The following is a 23,053-nucleotide window of genomic DNA, read 5'->3' on the forward strand; positions in this document are numbered from 1 at the left end:
AAAGAGATTCTACCTTCAGCAAGTTAGGAGCTGTTGCTAGAGTGCTTTAATTATTCTTGTTTTTATGTGATACTACTGTTTGCTGGAATTATCATAATATATGAGGCTAAAATATGTTGTAAAATGTGTTTTTCTAGTGGATTTGTGATCACTGCTAACATAGAAACTAAAATAGGAAAATGTCTTTAAAGAATAAAATTGAATGATTTAGTATTCAGAGTGGATGTGGGATAAACAATGATGTTAAGTGCACAATATTCTCTCACTTGACTTATTAAATAGTAATATCCTAGATTTTTATTTCACATATAATTTTCTCTTGGCAAATGACTTATTTGCAAGTTCAAAGTTCCTACAGTGGCTCAGCAAACTCAATTACATTTTTATCTGACTTTTTTTTTTTGCTTTCTAATAAGATTCTTAATAAGATAGAAATACTGCGTATTATTTCTCCAGAATTTTGACATATCTGGGTCTCATTTCTCTTATTTCTCAAAGAAATGAAAAAAAATTTTGAACCAATAAACTATTTTTTCCTTCACCCAATTCCTCCTCCTTTAGATTCCATATTTAAAATATAAAATAATATTGTGAGATGTATTTATTTTTTTTATCTCTTAGGTCATCTCTCTCTGAACATTGTTGATACTTATTATAATTCCAAGAATATTACAGTCTTTTAGAAGTAGCTGTGTTTTTTGGTAATTGGTCAATATTTTTAATTAGTTCTGGGGGAAAGGTTTGGAATGTGTATGCTGCCTAATATTACTGGAATTATCATTTGTTCAGAATTCTCAAAATTGTGAGCTATGATATATAAAATTTATTCCCAGTTTCTCAGTGTTCAGTTTTCTTCCGCTTCCCAGTTTATCCTATACTCCTACTCTCCACTGAAGAGACCTAATATCACCCCTAAAAGGCACAGGTTGACAGAGCTGCAGTATCTCCTGGAGATTTGCCCACAGGGCTGGGTCCTTCTTGCTGAGAGGACTACAGTGCTTGCTTCTTTCTTTCCTGGAAGCAACAAAGACCATTGCTGCAATTCCCAGAACTAAACTTTGACATGTGATTAAAAAAATAAAAATTCAGTGACAATTGTTAAACACGGTAAGGCAGACTTTATTCAGGACCATTGTGATTGGTATAGGGACCAGTGCTATGGGACTATGCAGTGGGAAAAGAGTTTGGGCTCAACTCCAAATACAGCACAAGTAAGTGGGAATTTATAGCCAAAGAGCAGGGGGTGAGAGCAGTAGATGGAAAATTACTTAAAAGGAAACCCTAGGGGTAAGAGGGTTCTGGCTAAAACAACAGGGTTCTTGCTGAAAACAAATCAGGATGATAAGATATCACCTGGGAGATGGTGGAGAATGAGAAACCTGATCAGAAATTGATGGTGATCAGATATTGAGGGACGGTGGTTCTAGTTAAACTGATTTACCAGGGTTCTTTTTTTTTTTTTTAATTTTATTTACTTATTTGAAAGAGAGAGAGAGAGAGCACGAGCAAGGGTGGGAGGAGCAGAAGGAGAGGAAGAAGCAGATTCCCCACTGAGCGGGGACCCCAATGTGGGGCTCAATCCCAGGACCCTGGGTTCATGACCTGAGCTAAAGGCAGATGCTTAACCGACTGAGCCACCCTGATGCAGGGTTCATATTAAAACTAGGTTTTATAACAAAGTGCACAAGTGGGCCTAGGTGAGGGTTCAGGATCCTGACTGAAGTTTGGTCAAGCAAAGAATCTGCCATATGCAGAGATGGTGGTTGCCACATCTGTCTCAGGACATTTCCCTTATAAAGAGCAAGGTGTGAAATATGGAGTCACATTCTTTCCTAAAAAAAATAAACTAAGTTTAGAAAGTTTTCTAGACTTGTTTTCAAGGAGGAAAAGAAGGACTTTTATAAACATAAAAGGCTATTTTAAAAATAGCTGTGTTAAAAAGCAATCCAGCTAGGAATGGCTATGTAATCTAAGAGAGCCATTTTCTTCACTTTGCACATATTTTTTTTCTTTGTTGAAATTATTTGAGTTGCACGAATGTTTGAGAAGTTTTGATTTATTCAGCTCAAAAAATAGTGGGAACTGGAATTACTAATTTTGCTGAAGATATCTTAAATCACTGGGAACTAGAATACTCTCTAGTGGTGGAGATAATGAACAGAATTTAAAAATGTTCTCCATACCCTGTTATCAAGGATTGACTGTTTAGAAGTCAAGAACTTCAGCTCTAGATTCTGACTGACCCAGTTCAGAATTTCTTATTCCCTTCTTCCTTGCTGTGCATACTTAGGAGACTTACTTAATCTCCATGCCTCCATTTATTCCAGAAGCATCTTGGAACACATTGAAGAAACAGCCTCATACATCTAGCACATTCCCCTAAAGTAGTTTCTGTTCAAACATTTTGAAGGTTACTTCTTGATAGAACAGTTATTAAGATCATGATAAAAAGAGAACCTTAAAAACAGAGGGAGAGAGAGCACCCTAGAAGAGACTATCTGTGGGGTGCCTGGGTGGCTCAGTCCATTAAGCATCAGATTCTTGGTTTCGGCTTAGGTCATGATCTTGCCGTGGTGAGATCAAACCCCATGATAGGCTCCACACTCAGCATGGAGTCTGCTTCAGATTCTCTCTCCCTCTCCCTCGCCCCATCCCTCCCCCCATCTCTCCTCCCACTCACACACATGCTCTCTCTCTCTCTCAAATAAATAAATAAAATCTTTAAAAAAAAGAGATTAGTTGCTGCAATGTTAAGCCCAACTGGAGGACTGGGATTCAAATTTAGGTTTAGGGATCTAAATAATTAAAAGATTTAGGAATGAACAGAAAAGGATTTCTGCCTATAAGGAAGTTACAGTCCAGCAAAGGGAGGACGATCTTATAGATGAGAGATTGTCCCATACATGAAATACAGAAAATTTTGAAAACTCCAAGAAGGAAAAAAGATAACTGCAGTTGAGAAACAGTCAACAGGAGAGCATAATGGAAGAAGTTTTCTTAGAAAGATGGACCATGAAGATTGTATTGCAACTATGAAAAAGAATAATCAATTCTAAGGGGTGTTTGGGATCAGGTGGAGGCTGGCAGTGCAGGTGGTAAAAGAATTCATCTGAGGCAGAACAAAGGAGATAGAAGTTTATTGAGTACACCACAAAGGAGCTGTGGGCAGGACAGCAAAGGAGAAGAGAGGGGGAAGGTGAGGAGGTATGAGAATGTATGGAATTTTCCTTATTTGATACCTGGTCCAGATATGAATAACCGGTTGGTCAGCTAGAGCTTATGGATATTTTGAGGTGGGTCTGTTTGTATTTAGCCAGGGAGTAGGAGGCACTGTAGGCCCTTCCACCTAACTCAGGCTTCCACTGTTCAAGCTGGTTGCCTAAAAGTGGCCTCTACAAGTTCTGAATCATTAGTAAACAGTTTTATTTGGATTAATTAGTATAGTGGATCTAGCAAAAAAAATTAAATCACTTCCTTAGGAGATACTTTATTGGGTTTAACTAGGAAGTAATTAAAAGTAATAGGCTAAGAACCTTAATGAGAATGCCCATGGTACTTACTAGTACTCATAAATAAATTGTAGTCCAAATATTTGTTTTGTAACCTCTGCAATTAGGATTAAATGTACAAATTGGATAAGATTCTTATTTATAACACTTTAGCACATATGAGAATATCACATAATCCTATTGTATGAAATTGGACTTTAGTATGAAATATTGAGATCTCATTGTCATTAAAACACCCTAGATGTTAAGGAAATGGCTCATTCATGTACTCATTCTATGCAAACATTATGCTATTTGGTTAGAATCAAAAATGGCATTCTTTTGAAAGAACTGTACTCTAAAAACTATAAAACATTGATGAAAGAAATTGGAGATAACACAAACACATGGAAAGATATTCCATGCTCATGGATTAAAAGAATTCATATTGTTAAGATTTCCATGCTACCCAAAGCAAATTACATATTCAAGCCTGTCAAAATACAAACACTATTTTTCATAGAACTAGAACAAATAATACTAAAATTTGTATGGTACCAAAAAAGACCCCAACTAGCCAAAGCAACCTTGAGAAAGAAAAGCAAAGCTGGAGGTATTACAATCCCAGATTTCAGGATACACCACAAAGCTGTAGTAAGCATTCTTATTTATAAGAATGTGGTGTGGTACTGGCACAAAAATAGATATATAGATCAATGGAACAGAATAGAGAGCTCAGACATAAACCCATGCTTATATGATCCATTAATCTACAACAAAGGAGGCAAGATTATATAATGGGGAAAAGACAGTCTCCTCAATAAATGACATCTACATGCAAAAGAGTGAATCTGGACCACTTCCTTACACCATAGACAAAAATAAACTCAAAAATGGATGAAAGACCTAAATGTGAGACTTGTAAAAACAAAAATAACAACAACAACCAAAAAACTCCTAGAAGAAAACAAAGATAGTAATCTCTTTGATATCAGCCTTAGCAACATTTTTCTAGATGTGTCTTCTCAAGTAAGGGCAACAAAAGCAAAAATAAACTATTGGGACGACAATGAAAGAAACCATCAACAAAACAGCACACCTACTGAATGGAAAAGATATTTGTAAATGAAATATCTGATAAGTAATTAATATTCAAAATATATAAAGAACTATACAATTCAACAGTGAAATTAGTAGAGGACCTGAATAGACATTTTTCCAAAGAAGATTTAGGGATGGCCAACAGACCCATGAATAGCTGCTCAACATCAGTAATTATCAGAGAAATGCAAATTAAAGTCACAATATTTCACTTCATACCTGTCAGAATGGCTAGTACTAAAAAGACAAGAAACAAGTGTTGGTGAGAATATTGAGGAAAAGGAACCCTTATACACTGTTGGTGGCAATGCAAATTGGTGCAGCTACTGTGGAAAACAGTATGGAGTTCCCTCCAAAAATTAAAAATAAAAATACTATATGATCCCATAATTCCACTTCTATCTGAAGGAAACAAAAACACTAATTTGAAAAGCTATATGCACCCCTGTGTTTATTGCAGCATTATTTACAATAGCCAAGTAATGGAAGCCACCCAAGTGTCCATCAGTGGGTGAATGGATAAAGAAGAGGTGGTGTATATATACAATGGTATATTACTCTACTATAAAAGACAATGAGAATGTGCCATTTGCAACAACATGAAGAGACCTAGAGGATATTATGCTAAGTGAAATAAGTCAGACAAAGGCACATACCATATGATCTCACTTACATGTGGAATAAAAACAAAACAAACAAACAGACTTTTAAATACCGAGAACTGGTGATTACTAGAGGGAGATGGGTGGGGGGTTTGGTAAAATGGAGGGGATTAAGAAGTGTAGACTTTCAGTGACAGAATAGATGTCATGGAGATCAAAAGTACAGCATAGAGAATATAGCCAATAACATTGTAATAATGTTGTTCAGTGACAGATGGTGACTACACTTACCATGGTGAGCACTGAGTAATATATGGAATTGCTGAGTCATTTTGTCATATATCTAAAACTACTATGATACCAAATGTTAATTATACTTTAATAAAAAAATGTATTCTCTCTGTTTGTCTATCTCTCTCTCTAGATATCTGGATACATAATTATATATAAATAAACTATATATGTATAAATAACATGATTATATACACATATATTACACATATTATATATATATAATATATGTAATGTTTTGAAGCAGTATTGATGTTCTAGCAATGGTTATCTGTAATCCAGAACAGAATCTGGAAACTGAGTAAAGCTGACCCAGATGGTAATGGATCTGGCCACCAGGACATCTCTAGATCTCTAAATTATAGCTGAATGAATTTATTAACCACCAGTATGTGTATCATGTTTTCAACTGAGTTAAATTGTTTGAACATCTACCAATAATCTTTTCTCTATTTTTTCATTATTTTTACCACAAATTATATCTCTGAAGTTTCAAAGTCTAATATCCCCGGTTGACTGGCAAAGATCAACTGAATATTGATTTAAAATAGCCTGGTTCTTTAGAAATTGACATCTCAATTGAATACGGTGACTGGCAGACATATAATAAGAGATAAATAAAGGAAAACATGTTATCATTAGTCTATAGTCAAGGTTACCTATGCAGTCCTGCTAGTTTCAATCCTTTATAGTATGGTATAGAAAAACATTCCACTTTTCGTTTCTTGACTTAAGTAACGTCTGCTTATCCTTATCTAAAATGAAAACTCAGTGGCAGCAGTGTATTTTTTTTTCCAATGTTTATCCCTATGTTCTAGTAAAATATCTAGAATATAGTTTTGTAAATAAATTTCTAAACATTCTATAGAACTGAGTAGGTTTGGTCTCCTAAAAAAAGAATTTATTAACAATATTACAATGAGAGAAAAAGAAAAGGAAAAATTACGATAGTTTTTTAATGAAAATGATTTTAAGCCAATAGAAGTTTCACTATAAGCTCTACTTTGCCTTGAAATTGTAGATTGAAATTACTAAGAAATATTATCAAGCCTCAAACAAGCTACTGACTAAAGTCAGTCAGTGTTTAATAATAATGATAGAGGGCAGTTCTCATTCAGAAAAATTTCAATTTTGGACCTGACATCAAAATTTACAATAAAATGTCACCACTGGTAAATCATCAACCTGCTGTGTGGTAAAGCAAGTTGGAATATCCAGCTTGTATTTCTGACAAAAATTCATGGAACAACAATGTTTAAGACCACTAGAGCAAATGAAATTTACCATTGACACTACTGATTCAACACCACAGAGTTGATTAAAATATTTTACACAAAGACCATGCTGATGGATAATACAATATATAAGAATAAACTTTATACATTGTACATTTTTACAAGCTTTATAATCTTTTTTATACTTTTTCCATACTTTTACCACAGTTAACATATCATAGTAGATTCTACTTCAGGTTTTAATAAAATAATGTTTTCTCAACTTTGAAAATATTCTTGCCTATAATTATTCCATGTGGGCTATGCTTCAAGAATAAAGGCTAATTCTTCAATCATTTCAAACTCAGTACTCAGCCCTGGAAAAAATAAATTCTTTTAACTTACCAAGAGTTAAGGAAAACAAGTCAAAATCATCCAGGTTACTTTTAACTGGCTACTGATATTGCTCCTAATGTTCACAACTCTTTAGTATTTCTTTCACAAAAAACAATTTTGTTCTCTCTGAACACGTTTCCTTTGCTTTTGCAATCAAACATGATTTAGTTAAGTCACCATTGGTAAAATGTGTTCTTTGTTTGGCTAACAAATGAGTCACTCAGACACTTGAGTTGCCATGTCATTTTTTAAATTTTTTTGAAGAAATTATGATATAATGGGATATTCTGTTTTAAATGTTCTAATTTTTCTAAACATTGTTTTACTGTCAGTAGATGTATGATGAGTACTTAGTTGTGTAATGTCAATGTATATTGTATTATTTTATTTTATTTATCTTATTTTATTATGTTATGTTAATCACCATACATTACATCATTAGTTTTTGATGTAGTGTTCCATGATTCATTGTTTGCATATAACACCCAGTGCTCCATTCAGTACATGCCCTCTTTAATACCCATCACCAGGCTAACCCATCCCCCCACCTCTTTCCCCTCTAGAACCCTCAGTTTGTATCTCAGAGTCCATAGTCTCCCATGGTTCGTCTCCCCCTCCAACTTCCCCCCCTTCATTTTTCCCTTCATACTATCTTCTTTTTTTTAACATATAATGTATTATTTGTTTCAAAGGTACAGGTCTGTGATTCAACAGTCTTACACAATTCACAGTGCTCACCGTAGCACATACCCTCCCCAATGTCTATCACCCAGCCACCCCATCCCTCTCACCCCCCACCACTCCAGCAACCCTCAGTTTGTTTCCTGAGATTAAGAATTCCTCATATCAGTGAGATCATATGATACATATCTTTCTCTGATTGACTTATTTCACTCAGCATAATACCCTCCAGTTCCATCCACGTTATTGCAAATGGCTAGATTTCATTCCTTTTGATGACTGCATAATATTCCATTGTGTATATATACCACATCTTCTTTATTCATTCATCTGTCGATGGACATCTTGGCTCTTTCCCTCTAAGGTCAGGAACACGGCAGGGATGTCCACTATCACCACTGTTATTCAACAGAGTACTAGAAGTCCTAGCCACAGCAATCAGACAACAAAGAATCGGCAAAGAAGAAGTCAAACTCTCACTCTTTGCAGATGATATGATACTTTATGTGGAAAACCCAAGAGACTCCACCCCAAAACTGCTAGAACTCATACAGGAATTCAGTAAAGTGGCAGGATATAAAATCAATGCACAGAAATCAGTGGTATTCCCATACACCAACAACAAGACAGAAGAAAGAGAAATTAAGGAGCCGATCCCATTTACAATTGCACCCAAAACCATAAGATACCTAGGAATAAATCTAACCAAAGAGGCAAAGAATCTGTTCTCAGAAAACTATAAAATACTCATGAAAGAAACTGAGGAAGACACAAAGAAATGGAAAAACGTTCCATGCTCATGGATTGGAAGAACAAATACTGTGAAGATGTCTATATTGTATTATTTTAGAATAGCTATAATGTCATTGCATAGTAAACACAATACTTTGACATCTAATTCAACAGCAAAATAATCCTCACTCTAGTGTGCCTTTAAACCACATTATTTTTTTCTTCTTTTTCTCGTTATTTTGACATTGTGAATATGCACTAATAATAAAAATATAAATAAAATATCTTGATACAGTATGCCACGTTTGAGTGCAATATTTGAGGCACCAAAATATTGTCAAGTTATAACTGCTTCACTCCAAGTTGTAGTGTGCAAAACAGCAGTGCAAAATGATGAGAACACTGAGGATGAAAGAAACAACATAGGGAATCCAGTTAATGATATCGTAATAGTGTTGTATGGTGATGGATTGTGACTAATTGTGAGTATAACATAACATATAGAGTTGCTGAGTCACTATGGTGTACATCTGAAACTAATGTAACATCATGTATCAACAATACATCAGTTAAAAACAAACAAAAAAATGATGGGAGCACCACATATGGTCTCCATTACAATTACTCAACTCTGTCATTAGCAGTAAAACGGACATGGACATTTCATAATGACCATAGCTGTATTGCAATGACATTTTATTTATAAATATTTACATCTGAATTTAGCATAATTTTAATGGATCAGGAAATATTCCTCTTCTTTGATTTTGTTTAACCATTTAAAAATACCTCACAGGTCATACAAAAACAGATAGTGGGCGAGATTTTGCCCTCAATCTAGTTTGTAGACCCCTGGTTTAGAGCATGGATTTTGAGGTTGCCACTTTTGCTTCTATCACTTTCTTGAGCAAGTGAGTTCTTGAATAACATGTATAAGCTTCGATTTCATCTATAAAATTGGAATAATAGTAATAACTATGTATAGGGTCATTGTGAAAATCAAGTAAGTTTATGTTTGTAAGATGCTGAACTTGGTGCCAGGTACATAATAACATACATTGATAATAATCATTATTTTTGGTTTCCATCTCTGCTGACTCTAGACTTAAGGGTTAATTTAGTTGGTTCATTATCCATTAGCCTAGGGACAAAGTTGTTTTTATTCTGGAGAATCTTCTAGAAAAATTAAATGCCAAATATTCAAACTTCAATTATTATTTTATCCCTGTTAGTTTACAGACGGGGGAAAAAGCTTGCTTAAAGTTGATGAGACTAGAGAATCTGAGGACACATTTGTGGACAATGTATAATTGATTCACTTTGTTATTTATATCAAGAATCTACAGGGTGGGAAATCTAAAATAGAACATCTTTTCCACCCACAGGGAGGTTTCATCAGGGAACATACATTTTGCTCAAAATCCGTGGGATTTGAATAGCTTTAGCTAAGACCATCCCAATACTTTTAGCAATTATATACAAACAAATTCAATATACAAATTCTTAAGTTTGTAAAATTGTTTTTCTAATTGCCTCAGGTTGTATATCTTTAATATGTAAAATGGTTGGATAGAAAGTTAGTTACTGCAATATGCTTACTTTGAAATATCTATTAGGTCTTGAGTGGAAAACAAAGGTGGAAAGATTGTACTTTTTATTTTCTATATAGAAAAATAAATCCTGAAAAGGAGGTGTTGAGTCCCTATTTATTGGTATAAATTGTCAGAGGACCAGGTGCCATCCCTGGTTTGATCATATGTAATATGATTATGCATTAAAATCAATTACTGTTGAAGGGAGGATAGGCTGGTCTCCAAAATTGGTGATACCTACAGAGTAACCTAGGAGGTCTCTACCTACAGCAAGTCACACTCTGTTCTTCTGTCCCAAACTACCACAAGTAAGTATACAATGTAGATAAAAGCAATGCCTTCAATATGCAAATATATCTCCAATGTATCTTGGAATTCCCACTTATAAGCACATTGTGCTTTTTCTGTATGGAAAATCCAAAATTTTAGTGATACCATGTTCAACTAATATTATTAGAATTTATAGAGCAGCCAAATAGAAATATCCACACTTTGCAATATACTATCATATTCAGCAAGACTACAGGAAGTATACAAAGGACAGATTTTCTTTGTTAAATGCTGTTTAAGTCTATTTCACATTTACTCACACTAGTCTAATATAGCCCTGCCAGTGATAATAGTTTGAATGCAATTATATTTGTGTAACCTTCATTACCTGAAGCCTAGCATAATTTGTTTATAATCAGTTTACATTAAGTGAATTGTTCTCTTATATTTCAAATACAGGGATGGGGATGGTTGGAAGAAAATTTGCCAAAACAACAAACTTGCAGAGCTCAGTCCATCGTGGTATCCAGGGAAAGACAAAGAAAATTAAACATAAATGCACATTGTAATAGCTCAAATCCAGCCTAAATTGGTGCATTTACTTTTCAATTGCATTTGATTACTCAAGTGGTGTTATTACCATGATCATAACTGTTTTAATTTGCCAGTGTTGATAAATGTCCTCCCCCCCGGCAAAAAATAAAACAAAACAAATAAACAAAAAAATGTGGCTGCATATATAAAATAAAGATGATTATTTGCTCTGAGCACCTACTAGGAGGGCAATTAATTCAGGCAGCATTTCACATAAGAAGCTTGAAGCAATGTGTTAATCAGAACCTGGATACCTAAAACCAGCAATGAAGATATGGAAAGAATGTTGAACTTGAAAGCAAGCTCTGCCACGGAGCTTGTTCTTGCATGATATTAGAAAGAGTCACACCACCTTTATGCAATTCATATCACATGCACTTCTATTTAATGTTGCCATGACTATGCTTAAGTTGTCTCCTCTTTGAAGAATGCCATCCTCCCAGTCTTACACAGGTGATGTCAGTATCATGGTGGCATGAATTGTTCCTTTTTTCCTCTTTCCTTTGATTTACAATTAATTGAACATCCATAACTGAAAAAAGAAAGAACACCTTTGCACAGTGTACCAGAATACCCAAGAGATCTGTTCATCTGTGTACTTTAAAGTGGGTAGATTGGGCTTTGGAGGAGGCAGCAGAGCAAGGGAAGTTAGCAACATATGGTGGCAGAAAAGAAGGTGACAACAGGTCCAGCAGTGGGCAAGCACAGCATTTCTGGCAGAGGTGGAGGGTGAAGGCAGTGAGTGGGTGATTTGCCTGGGCACAAATGTTACAGCTGGAGTTGCTCTCTTTAAGGAGAGACCATGATGACCTGGGGGTGGGAGGAAGGAAGTAATCTATAAGCAGATTTCTCCCTAGCAATTCTACAGGCCAGAAGAGAGTTGAAGGACATATTCAAACTATTGAAAGAAGAAAACTGTCAGCCAAGAATATTCAATCTAGCCAAGTATCCTTCAGATGTGAAGGAGAAATAAAGGCTTTCCCAGGCAAACAAAAGCTGAGGGAGTTCATCACCCCTAGGCCTGCCTTATAAGAAATGTCAAAAGGAGCTCTTCATGCTGAAAAGGCAAAAGTACACAAAATTCTGATTAAAGTGATAAATAGAATTAGAATACTGTAACTCTATTTTAGAACAGTATATTAAACTCTAACCATAGCATAAAGTTAAAAGGCTTGATGAACATAGTTGGAAAAATCCTCAACAAAATATTAGCAAACCACATTCCACAATACCTTAGAAGGATCACTCACCATGATCAAGTGGGAGTTATTCTAGGGATGCAAGCAAGGATGGTTCAACATTCACAAATCAAACAACATGAAACATCACAGAACAAAATGAAAGATAAAAATCATAGGATCTTCTCAATAGATGTAGAAAAAGCATTTGACAAAATTCAACATTTGTTCATGATAAAAACTCTCAACAAAGTGTGTGTAGAGAGAACATAGCTTAACATAATAAAGGCCTATATGGCAAACCCACAGTTAACATTATACTCAGTAGTGAAAAACTGAGAGCTTTTCCTCTAAGATCAAGAACAAGATAAGGATGTCCACTCTTGCCACTTCCATTAACATAGTACTGGAAGTCCTAGCCACAACAATCGGACAAGAAAGAGGAATAAAATCATCCATACTGGTAAGGAAAAGCAAAACCATCACTGTCACGTTCAGATGAAATTATGTTGTACATAGAAAACCCTAACAACTCCACTAAAACCTATTAGAATAAATGAATTTAGTAAAGTTACAGGATACAAAATTAATATACAGAAATCTGCTGCATTACTATATACTAATAACAAAGTGGCACAAAGAGAAATTAAGAAAACAATTCCAGTCTTCTGGGACAGATGACAGAATAGGAGGATCCTCAATTTACCTCGTCCTATTGATACAATTAGATAACACTCACATCAGTGTAAATAATGCAGATCACAATCTGAAGACTGGCAGAACAGATTCTCCACAAGTAAATGTAGAGAAGAGGTCACATCAAAAAGGGTAGCAAGGGTAAAGATGCAGTCAGGGGCCAAACTGACCTATGGGACTGTCCATAGGAGGGAGGGATGCTGTGGGTGCAGTGAGGGGAGAGAAACAAGCCCTACACCAGGCACCTCAGGCATGGGGAACTTGTACTGGGAAGACAAATCTCCATATTTGGCTTTGAAAATCAGAGGGACCTAACTTCTTGAGTTCTTAAAATCAGCAGGGCTTAATACCTGGGACTATAAAGTCAGTGGGCTGGGCTCTGGGAGAGCTAGAGGACAAAAGGAAACTGAGTTCATGCCCTTAAAGAGACAGTATAACAAATAGCCCCACAGAGATAAAGCATAGAAGCAGCAGTTTGAAAAATGCTTGGGTCATACAGGAATATTTATTTACTAATCTCAGAGCCTGTGTTGGAGGGACAGGGATCTTTAGGAGACTTCTCCAAGAAAAAAGAGCTGGTGGGCACATTTCCCTCCCCTGTCCCCTAGCCTAGATACCCTGACACTTGTTCACCAAAGTGTAACTATCACTCTCAACTATGCTTGCTAAGAGTGTGCCTGCCCCCATGCACTACTACAAGTCTGCTCCCTCCATCCCAGCCAGCCTTCACAGTTTTCCCTAGTGGCTGTAGGTCCCCTCCACAACAGACCTGCATGGGCACTGCTAGCAAGGGAATTGCCCCTTACCGCCTACCCCCACTCTGCTGTGGACTCACCCCCTCCAGCCCAGTGGCAAGAGTTTTCTATAGTAGTTCCAGGTCCCACCCCACAGCAGACCAGTGCACACCTTGCTGGCATCACGCATACCACCCCTGCATTCTCCTGTGGACCCCCGCTCTGTAACATGCTTTTGACAGGAGTCCATCCAAACTGATGGGCCACAAGCCTGGCAGTGTGCAAGCAGCCCCAATAGGGGCGAAAGACACTCCAAAGAGACATCTTTCCTGAGGAGAGAGGAAGGTAAACACACATACCAGTCCAACTGTGGCCCCAGCAGTGGGCTGGGGGCAGACTTCTGATTTAGCTGCTGGTTCCACCCACCAATGAAAGCTTCTCAGGGGATAACACAGGCAGAACACCCTGCAGTTCAGTGCTATCACAGCTCTGGCAAATGCCTGGTCTGACTTAACTCAAGCCTAAGGCAGCCCCAGACTGGCCCACTAACAACAAAGGGAGGACCTCAGTGAAACCCTCAACAAAGAGATAGAAAACATTAAAAAAAAAAGAACCAATCAGAGGTGAAGAACTCAATAACTGAAATTAAAAATACACTAGTGGGAATAATGGTAAACTAGAGGAGGAAGAAAAATGAATCTGTGACCTGAAGGACAGAGTAATGGAAAGCAATAAAGCTGAACAGGAGAGAAAAAACAAATAATAAAAAATGAAAACAGATTAAGGGAACTCAGCAATACCATCAAGCATAATAACATTTACATTATAGGGATCCCAGAAGGTGAAGAGAAAAGGGCAGAAAATTTATTTGAATAAATAATACCTGAAACTTTCCAAATCTAGGAAAGGAAACAGAAATCCAGATGCAGGAGGCACAGAGATCCCCCAACAAAATCAACCCAAGGAGCTGACACATAATAGTTAAAATGGCAAAAAGTAGTGATAAAGAGATAATTTTAAAAGCAGTAAGAGAAAAGAAAAAAGTTACATATAAGAGAAACTCCATAAGATTATCAGGTGATTCTTCAACAGAGACTTTGCTGGCCAGAAGGGAGTAGCGTGATATATTTAAAGTGCTGAAAGAAAAAAAATCCACAACCAAGAATACTCTATCCAGCAAGGCTATCATTCGTAATAGAGTGAGAGATAAAGAGTCTTCCAAACAAACAAAAGTTAAAGGAATTCATGACCACTAAGCCAGCCTTACAAGAAATGTTAAAGGGAATTGTTTGAGTGGAAAAGAAAGAAAGGACTAAAAAAAAGTAGGAAGCACAAAAACAGTACACTTAAATATATCTTTAAAAATCAGTCAAGGGATTCACAAAATAAAAGAATGTAAAGTATAATACCATATACCTAAAATGTTGGGGGAGAGGAGTAAAAATTTAGTGCTTTTAGAATGGGTTCAAACTTAAGTGAACATTGACTTAATATAGACTGCTATATGCATAAGATGTTATATATAAGCCTAATGGTAACCACAAATCAAAAACCAGTAATAATATTAGTGCAAAAAACACATGGGTATTTTTTATTAGTGTTTTTTTGTGTTTTTTATGTAGTATTTTTATCATTTGTATTAGCGCAAAAAATAAAGAGAAAGAAACCCAAGTATGTCACTAAAGATAGCTAGCAAACCATGAGAAAAGAGAACAAAAGAAGAAACAGAGAACACCAAAAACAGCCATAAAACAAGTAAAAAATGGCAATAAGTACATAACTCTCAATAATACTATAATGGAGGAGTGCCTGGGTGACTCAGTTGGTTGAGTATCTGAATCTTGATTTCAACTCAGGTCATGATCTCAGGGTCATGAGATAGAGCCCTGCATCAGGCTTTGTGATGGGTGTGGAGCCTGCTTGAGATTCTCTCTCTCCCTCGCCCTCTGTACCGCCCCCCTTCATGTATGTGCTGTCTGTCTCAATATATATATATGTATACACACACACACACACACACACACGCACACACACACACATATATATTCTAAAATTTGTACAGAACCACAAAGACCCTGAATAGCCAAAGCAATCTTGAGAAAGAACAAATCTGGAGGTATCAAAATTCTAGATTTCAAAATATACTACAAAGCTATAATAATTAAAATAATATGGTACTGGCATAAAAATAGACACATAGATCAATAGATCAGAATAAAGAGCTCAGAAATAAATCCACACTTAAATGGTCAATTAATCTATGACAAAGGAGGCAGGAATATACAAGGAAACAAATTGTGCTGGGAAAACTGGACAGCTACATGCAAAAGAATGAAACTGGACCACTTTCTTACACCACATACAAAAATAACTCAAAATGGATTAATAACCTAAATGTGAGACCTGAAATTAAAAACAACAAACAAACAAAAAACAACTCTGAAAGAAAATATAGTCAGTAATCTCTTTGACATGGGCCTTAGAAACATTTTTCTAGATATGTCTCCTTGGGCAAGGGTAATAAAAGCAAAAATAAACTATTGGGATTACACCAAAATATAAAGCTTTTGCACAGCAAAAGCCATCAGCAAAATGAGAAAGCAACATATTAAATTGGAGATATTTGCAAATGATATATCTAATAACAGGTTAATATCCAAAATATATAAAGAACTTATACAACTCAACACACACACAAAAACAACAACAATTTAAAAATGGGTGGAGGACCTGAATAGACATTTTTCCAAAGAAGACATACTGATGTCCTACAAACAGATGAAAAAATGCTCCGTATCACTAATCATCAGAGAAATGCAAATCAAAACCACGAGATATCATGTTACCCATATAAGAATATCTAGCATCAAAAGATAAGAAATAAAGAGTGTTGGTGAGGATGTAGAGAAAAAGGAACCCTCACACACTGTTGGTGGGAATGTAAATTGGTATAGCCACTGTGAAAAACAGTATGGAGATTCTTCAAAAAAGTTAGAAGTGCCATATAATTCAGTAATTCCATTAGGGGATATTTACCCAAAGAAAACAAAAGCTCTAATTCAAAAAGATATGGGTTTTATTTTATGTTTATTGCAGCATCATTTACAATAGCCAAGATACAGAAGTAACCCATGTCCATTGATAGATAAATGAATAAAGAAGACATGGTATATATTACAATAAACTGTTACTCAGCCATGAGAAAAGATGTGATCTTGACATTTGCAGCAACATGGATGGACTTAGAGGTGAAATAAGTCAGGCAGAGAAAGACAAATACCATATGATTTCACTTATGTGCAATCTAAAAACAAACAAACAACAAAAAAGCAGAAACATACCTATAAACACAGAGAGGAGGTTGCCAGAGGGGAGGTGGGTGGAGAGATGGGCAAAATGGGTTGAAGGTGCATTTTCCAGTTAATGGAATGAATAAGTCATGGATAAAAGGAATAGCATAGGGGATGTAGTCAATGGTCTTGTAATAGCATTGTATGGTGACAGATGGTAGCTACATTTGTGCTGAGTGTAGCATAATGTTTAGAATTGTTGAATCACTATGTTGTACACCTGAAACTAATGTAACATTGTGTGTCAACAATACATCAATAAAAAATAAAAGATAAATCCATTACTCGCAAAGGAGAAGAAGGAGGAGGAGAAGATGATAGCAGGTGCTGGTGTGGATGAGGTGAAATGGAACACTTATACATTGTTGGTGGGAATGTGAACTGGTCCAACCAGTATGGAAAACAATATGGAGGTGCCTCAAAAAATTAAAAATAGATCTACCATACGATTTGGCAATTCCACTTCTGGGTATAAACCCAAAGGTTTATAAAATGAAAAGCAGGATTTCAATGAGACATATGGATTTCAATGAGACATATTTCAATGAGACATAAAGTTTCACAACTTTAAATTGTGAAACAATTTAGATGTGATTCAACAATGTAGATGTCTAACTACATCCCCTATGCTATTCCTTTTATCCATGACTTATTCATTCCATTAACTGGAAAATGCACCTTCAGCCCATTTTGCCCATCTCTCCACCCACCTCCCCTCTGGCAACCTCCTCTCTGTGTTTATAGGTATGTTTCTGCTTTTTTGTTGTTTGTTTGTTTTTAGATTGCACATAAGTGAAATCATATGGTATTTGTCGTCATTCAGCGTACTCATGTTTACTGTAGCATTATGCACAATAGCCAAGACATGGAAAGAACCCAAATGCCCATCTACAGATGAATGGATAAAAAAGGTACACAATGGAATATTATTCAGCCATAAGAAAGATATGTTCCCATTTGTGACAACATGAATGGATCTTGAACACATTACGCTAAGCGAGAGAAGTCAGACAGAGAAAGATAAGTACTATGTGATATCACTATTAATGTGGAATCTAAAAATGTTGAACCTGTAAAAAAACAGAGAATAAAGTGGTGGTTACCAGCTGATGGGGGGAAGGGATAACTTGGCTAATTGAATTTAAATTTAAAAAAATGGAAAAAATTAAGTTTTATGAATAATAAAAACATAAATAAATAAAAATAAAAGTACAAACTTACAACAATTAGGAGTAAGCCACAGAGATCTAATACACAATATAATAAATAAAGACAATATATTATATTACAATTATGTAATGTGTTACATCAGCAATATTAGAATATATAAATACATTAAACTAATGTTGTACACCTTAAATTTATACAATGTTACACATAAAATTTATTCAATAATTATGTAAATAAAACATAAAATGTCATAATATTTTTCAAAGAAAAAAAGAGAATAATCTCCTTCCCTTCACCCAACAACCAGTTGGTAAACTCTCTCATTTGAAGTTTCAACTCCAACCTCATCATAATATATGTCCTTCTTTACCTTTTCAGGTTAGATTTAGCTGCATAAAGCATTCAAAATATAAAATTCCACATCAGCAGGTATTTTTTTTTCTTTTTTCAGCGCTTTATGTCATTTTGTTGTCTCTTGGCCTTCAGTTTCTGATGAGAAGTTACTGGAATTTTTATTTTGTTTATTTCTATGTAATATATGATTCATCGTCTTTCTGCTTTTAAGATTGTTTTTCTCCAACTTTAGTGTACCTTGATAGATTTTTGTTTGTTCATTTATCCTGCTTTGGTTCCACTAGACTTCCTGGACCTCAGAGTTGTTGTCCATGGTGAAATTTGGGGGCAAAAATGTAAACCAATATGACATCACTTACTTTTTGCCCCATTGTCTTTTTCCCATATTTCTTTAATTCCAGTTTCAAAAATACAATATGTTCATTTTCTTATTTTTCCTCCATGTCTTTCTTTTCCTGTGTTCTTCATTGTTTAGTCTTCATGTTTATTATTAATTTGATCTATTGTGTTCTTTAATTCTACCAATTTTTTTTTTTGCTTTATTATCTCTCCTAAACTCCTAATATATTTATCAATCCATTCGTCATTTCAGTGTACTTTTAACTCACTTATCAAAGTTATTTTAAAGGCTTTGCTAATTTCAACTTTAGACTAATATTCTTCACTGTAGCTGATACTTTCTGTTTTCTTCTCATGTCTAGTATTTTTTTAAATTTATTCAAGGTCTTCTGAGTGATGCATCAGAAAGACTTTGTTTTTGGCAATCATCTTCTGAAGACAAATGATTTTGTTTTTCTATTAGCCAGTTAAGTCACTGGCACATCAAATTGACCTTGTATAGCAGAGAGTGGCAAAATATAATCCTGGACCAAATCTGGACCATCACCTATTTTTATAAATAAAGTTTAATCAGACAGAGTTATGCCCATTTAAGTATTATCTGTGGCTGCTTTGGGGCTAGAATACCAGAGATGAGTCATGCCTACAAAGATTGCATGGCCTACAAAGCCTAAAATATTGAATAACTGCCTTTAGAAAGAAAGTTTATCAATCCCTGTTCTAGGGTATAAGCCTGACATGTGTATTTTGAAAAAAAAAATCCTCAGATGATTTTAATGCATACTCTTGCATAGAAACCACTCTATTAACATATCTATAAGGTCACTTACATTTCTGAGATCCTTTAATTCTAGATATCAATGTAGATGTTGGAGTATAAATTCATGAAATAGAGCATGCAACTTCAATTTTAAAATAATGACACAAAATCCACACTCCCTTATTAATTAACTTATACTGATACTGTTTCACTATTTTAAATATAAGAACAAAAAGTCATTTGGGAAGTCAAAGAAAAATAATCTCAAAGATATTTAAATATAGTTGTGGTCTAAGCTTCAGAGCATATTTATCATATTTTAGTTTTTTGTTTGTTTTGTTTTTGTTCCTTTTGCTTCTTTCCCAAACTGACTATTGTCTGCATGGCTAAGAATACAGCACTTAGCCATAGGCAGCAAAGACATATCACAACCTGAGGAGGCATTCAACATACTTTACTTTGGAACAATGTACAAGAATTTTCAGATGTCAATTTCAAGGATTTTGGACATAAATGAGGTGGGAAATGCTCATTAATCAAGCCCACACTGCCTATTTCTCAAAGGACATAGAATCAATATAGGTCAAATTTTCTATTTCTCCAAAGCCTATCTCACTAAGCACCTTGAAAGAGATTTTATGGGCAGTTTTCTGTAGATTTACTGCTTGGCATGCAAGAACATCAACCTCTTTAAATGTTGGGCAGCAAGAACTTTAAATTGTGAAACACATATGCCTGATTGAAGGGTAAAAACAATCAAACACCAATTCTATTCTCTGGGAATTCATTCTGTAATAAGACAGTGATGTGGGAAGGTGAATTTTGAATTTTGATGTTGCAAATATTGATTTTAGAAAGAATAATTCTATCATTCTCCACCCCTAAAATAAATACATAAATAAACAGAAACAATACCTTTTACCAACATAAATGATAAAAAATCAGATGAAAATATTTGAAATATATGAGAGAAAAGAGTTACTATACTAAATATTTAAAGAGCCCCTATGACCAATAAGAAAAAATAAATATTATAAGATAAATATTCAAAACATTTGCACAAGAAAATATATTAAATACTAGTCTTCACTAATATTAAGAGATGTTCAACACCAAATCTGTTATTAATGTATTATACTGGAAAAAATACTATTGATTTTTTCTTTCCTAAAGGTACAGACACATTGGAAGCAACCAAGATGTCCTTTAGTAGATGAATGGAAAAATTAACTGTGATACACTTAGATAATGGAAAATTAATCAGTGCTATAAAGAAATGAGCAATCAAACTATGAAAAGACATGGCATAATCTTAAACATGTATTATTAAGTGAAACAACCCATATGAAAAGGCTGCACTGTATGATTTCAACTATATATGGCATTTTGGGAAAGGCAAAACTGGAGACAATAAAAAGATGAGTGTTTGCTGGCAAGGGAATGGGAAGAGGGGAGAAACAAATAGGCAGAGCACACAGGATTTTTAGGGTAGTAAAAATACTCTGTATGATCTTACAATGATACAAAAACGTCATTATACATATACCCAAGCCCATAGAATGTACAACATCAAGAGTGAATTCTAAGGTAACTTCTAGACTTTGGTTGATTATGATGTGTCAATGTAAGCTCATCCTTGGTAAAAAGTGCACCATTCTGATGAGCTTTTCTCCATCATGTCTCATAGGATCTTGTCTTATACTTGTGAAGCTTAGTATTCAACCAAAGATGCAAGGGAAGCCTGACACAGATTTTTGGGCTACTTCTCTGTACAACTCTCTCTGCTCCAAATCTCTTTCCTGTAAAGCTCAACTAGTATCTCAGTCCTTATATCTTATCTTTGTTTCCTGTGCCCATCAAGACCACTACTCTGTGTTTGGGCTTCACCTCTCCGTATTCAGTGAATCCCCCTAGCATAAAGCTTACACAAACGTGGAATTCACTTCATGTGTTTCTCTTCATTCAAGGATCGTATCTCTGGGCTGTTTGTTGTCCACTTCCTGAAAGAAAATTCTTCACATATTATATATATAGTATCATATTTACTTATGGTGGGAGGTTAATTCTGATAACCATTACTCCATCATTCTCAGAACTGGAAGGTCATGTGCTTACATTTTAACAGAAACAACTCATATTCAGAGTTCCATTGTTCAGAGTTTAGTTGTTCCTTTCAGAGAAACAACTTATGTTTACTATTCGAGGCATAACTTAATTTATTTATGGAGTTCCCTGACATATTTAGGGGACAATCACAGAGCAGCTTTTAGTAAGGGTGGTGGAGCCCTTTTCTTTCTCATTATGCTCTGGTTACACAAAGCTGTGGGTGAAATATTTGCCCATTCGAGCGGGTTGCTATCTCTACCAGAGGATTTAGGTTAGGGAATTACAGACTTTGATAAATGTAACAAAGGACTGACTCTCTTCTTTACCTCATCCATAAAACCTTTTTATATATTGTATTAGTTTCATATTTCTGGTAACAAGGTACCAAAATAGAGTGGCTCAAAACAACATATATTTATTCTCTTATAGTTCTGGAAGTCAGAACCTGAGAGGAGTTTTATAAGGCTAAGGTGTTATCAGGACAAGTTCGTTTTAGAGGCTTTAGGGGAGAATTCCTTCCTTCTGTCTTCCAGCTTCTAGAAGCTGCTTGCATTCCTTAGTGAGAAGCCACCTCACTCCTATCTCTGCTTACATTCTCACATTGCCTTCTCTTCTTTCCTATCTACTGCTTCCCACTTATAAGGACAATTCTGATTATATCAGGCCCATTGGGTAATCCAAGATAATGTCTCCATCTCAAAATCTTTAGTTTAAATATATCAATAAAGCCCCTTTTATATGTATGTAACATGTTCACAGGCCTCATGAATAGAACATGGACATCTTTGGAGGTCATTATTCAGTCTACCATATATATATGAAGAGGTAAATTTCTCTGAAGTCCCAGTTTCAAAGATATAAAAGGTATCATATACATCTTCAAACATATTTTATTTCAATTCTTACATCACATAAAAACATACTAACAACAACAGCAAAACAATTGGAGCAACTTTAAATTAAGGATATAATCCCATGGACTGGACAATTTCCTTTAAATAGCTCAGAGATGTGAATGAACAGATCCTATGTCAATGCAGGAAGACTTTTCTCTCTATGAGATCTACTTGCTGCAATCAAATGCATTACAGATTGAATAAAAATGTCATTCAAAATGACTTTACAATTGGCTTTGGAGCAAAACCTAATACCTGAAGGTAAGATGGCTGTCCATATATTTAGAATGTCCCTCTTTCTAGGAGCTCTTAGTTTCAAATTTTTTCCTCCATGTACAGCAACTTGTGAAGTCACTTCCAACAATTCTCAGATTCCATTCTCTTCGATGTGGACTGGCCTTTCCTGATAGATTGCCATTGTGTAAAATTCTTAATAGTATTCCCCTAAAGGTTTTTCTCTCCCTGCTCTGCAAAATGAAATGGATGTATAGATGTACATCAAAAATTAG

The sequence above is a fragment of the Phoca vitulina genome, unplaced genomic scaffold (genome assembly GCF_004348235.1).
Source record: "Phoca vitulina isolate PV1807 unplaced genomic scaffold, GSC_HSeal_1.0 scaffold28, whole genome shotgun sequence".
Taxonomy (NCBI): Eukaryota; Metazoa; Chordata; class Mammalia; order Carnivora; family Phocidae; genus Phoca; species Phoca vitulina.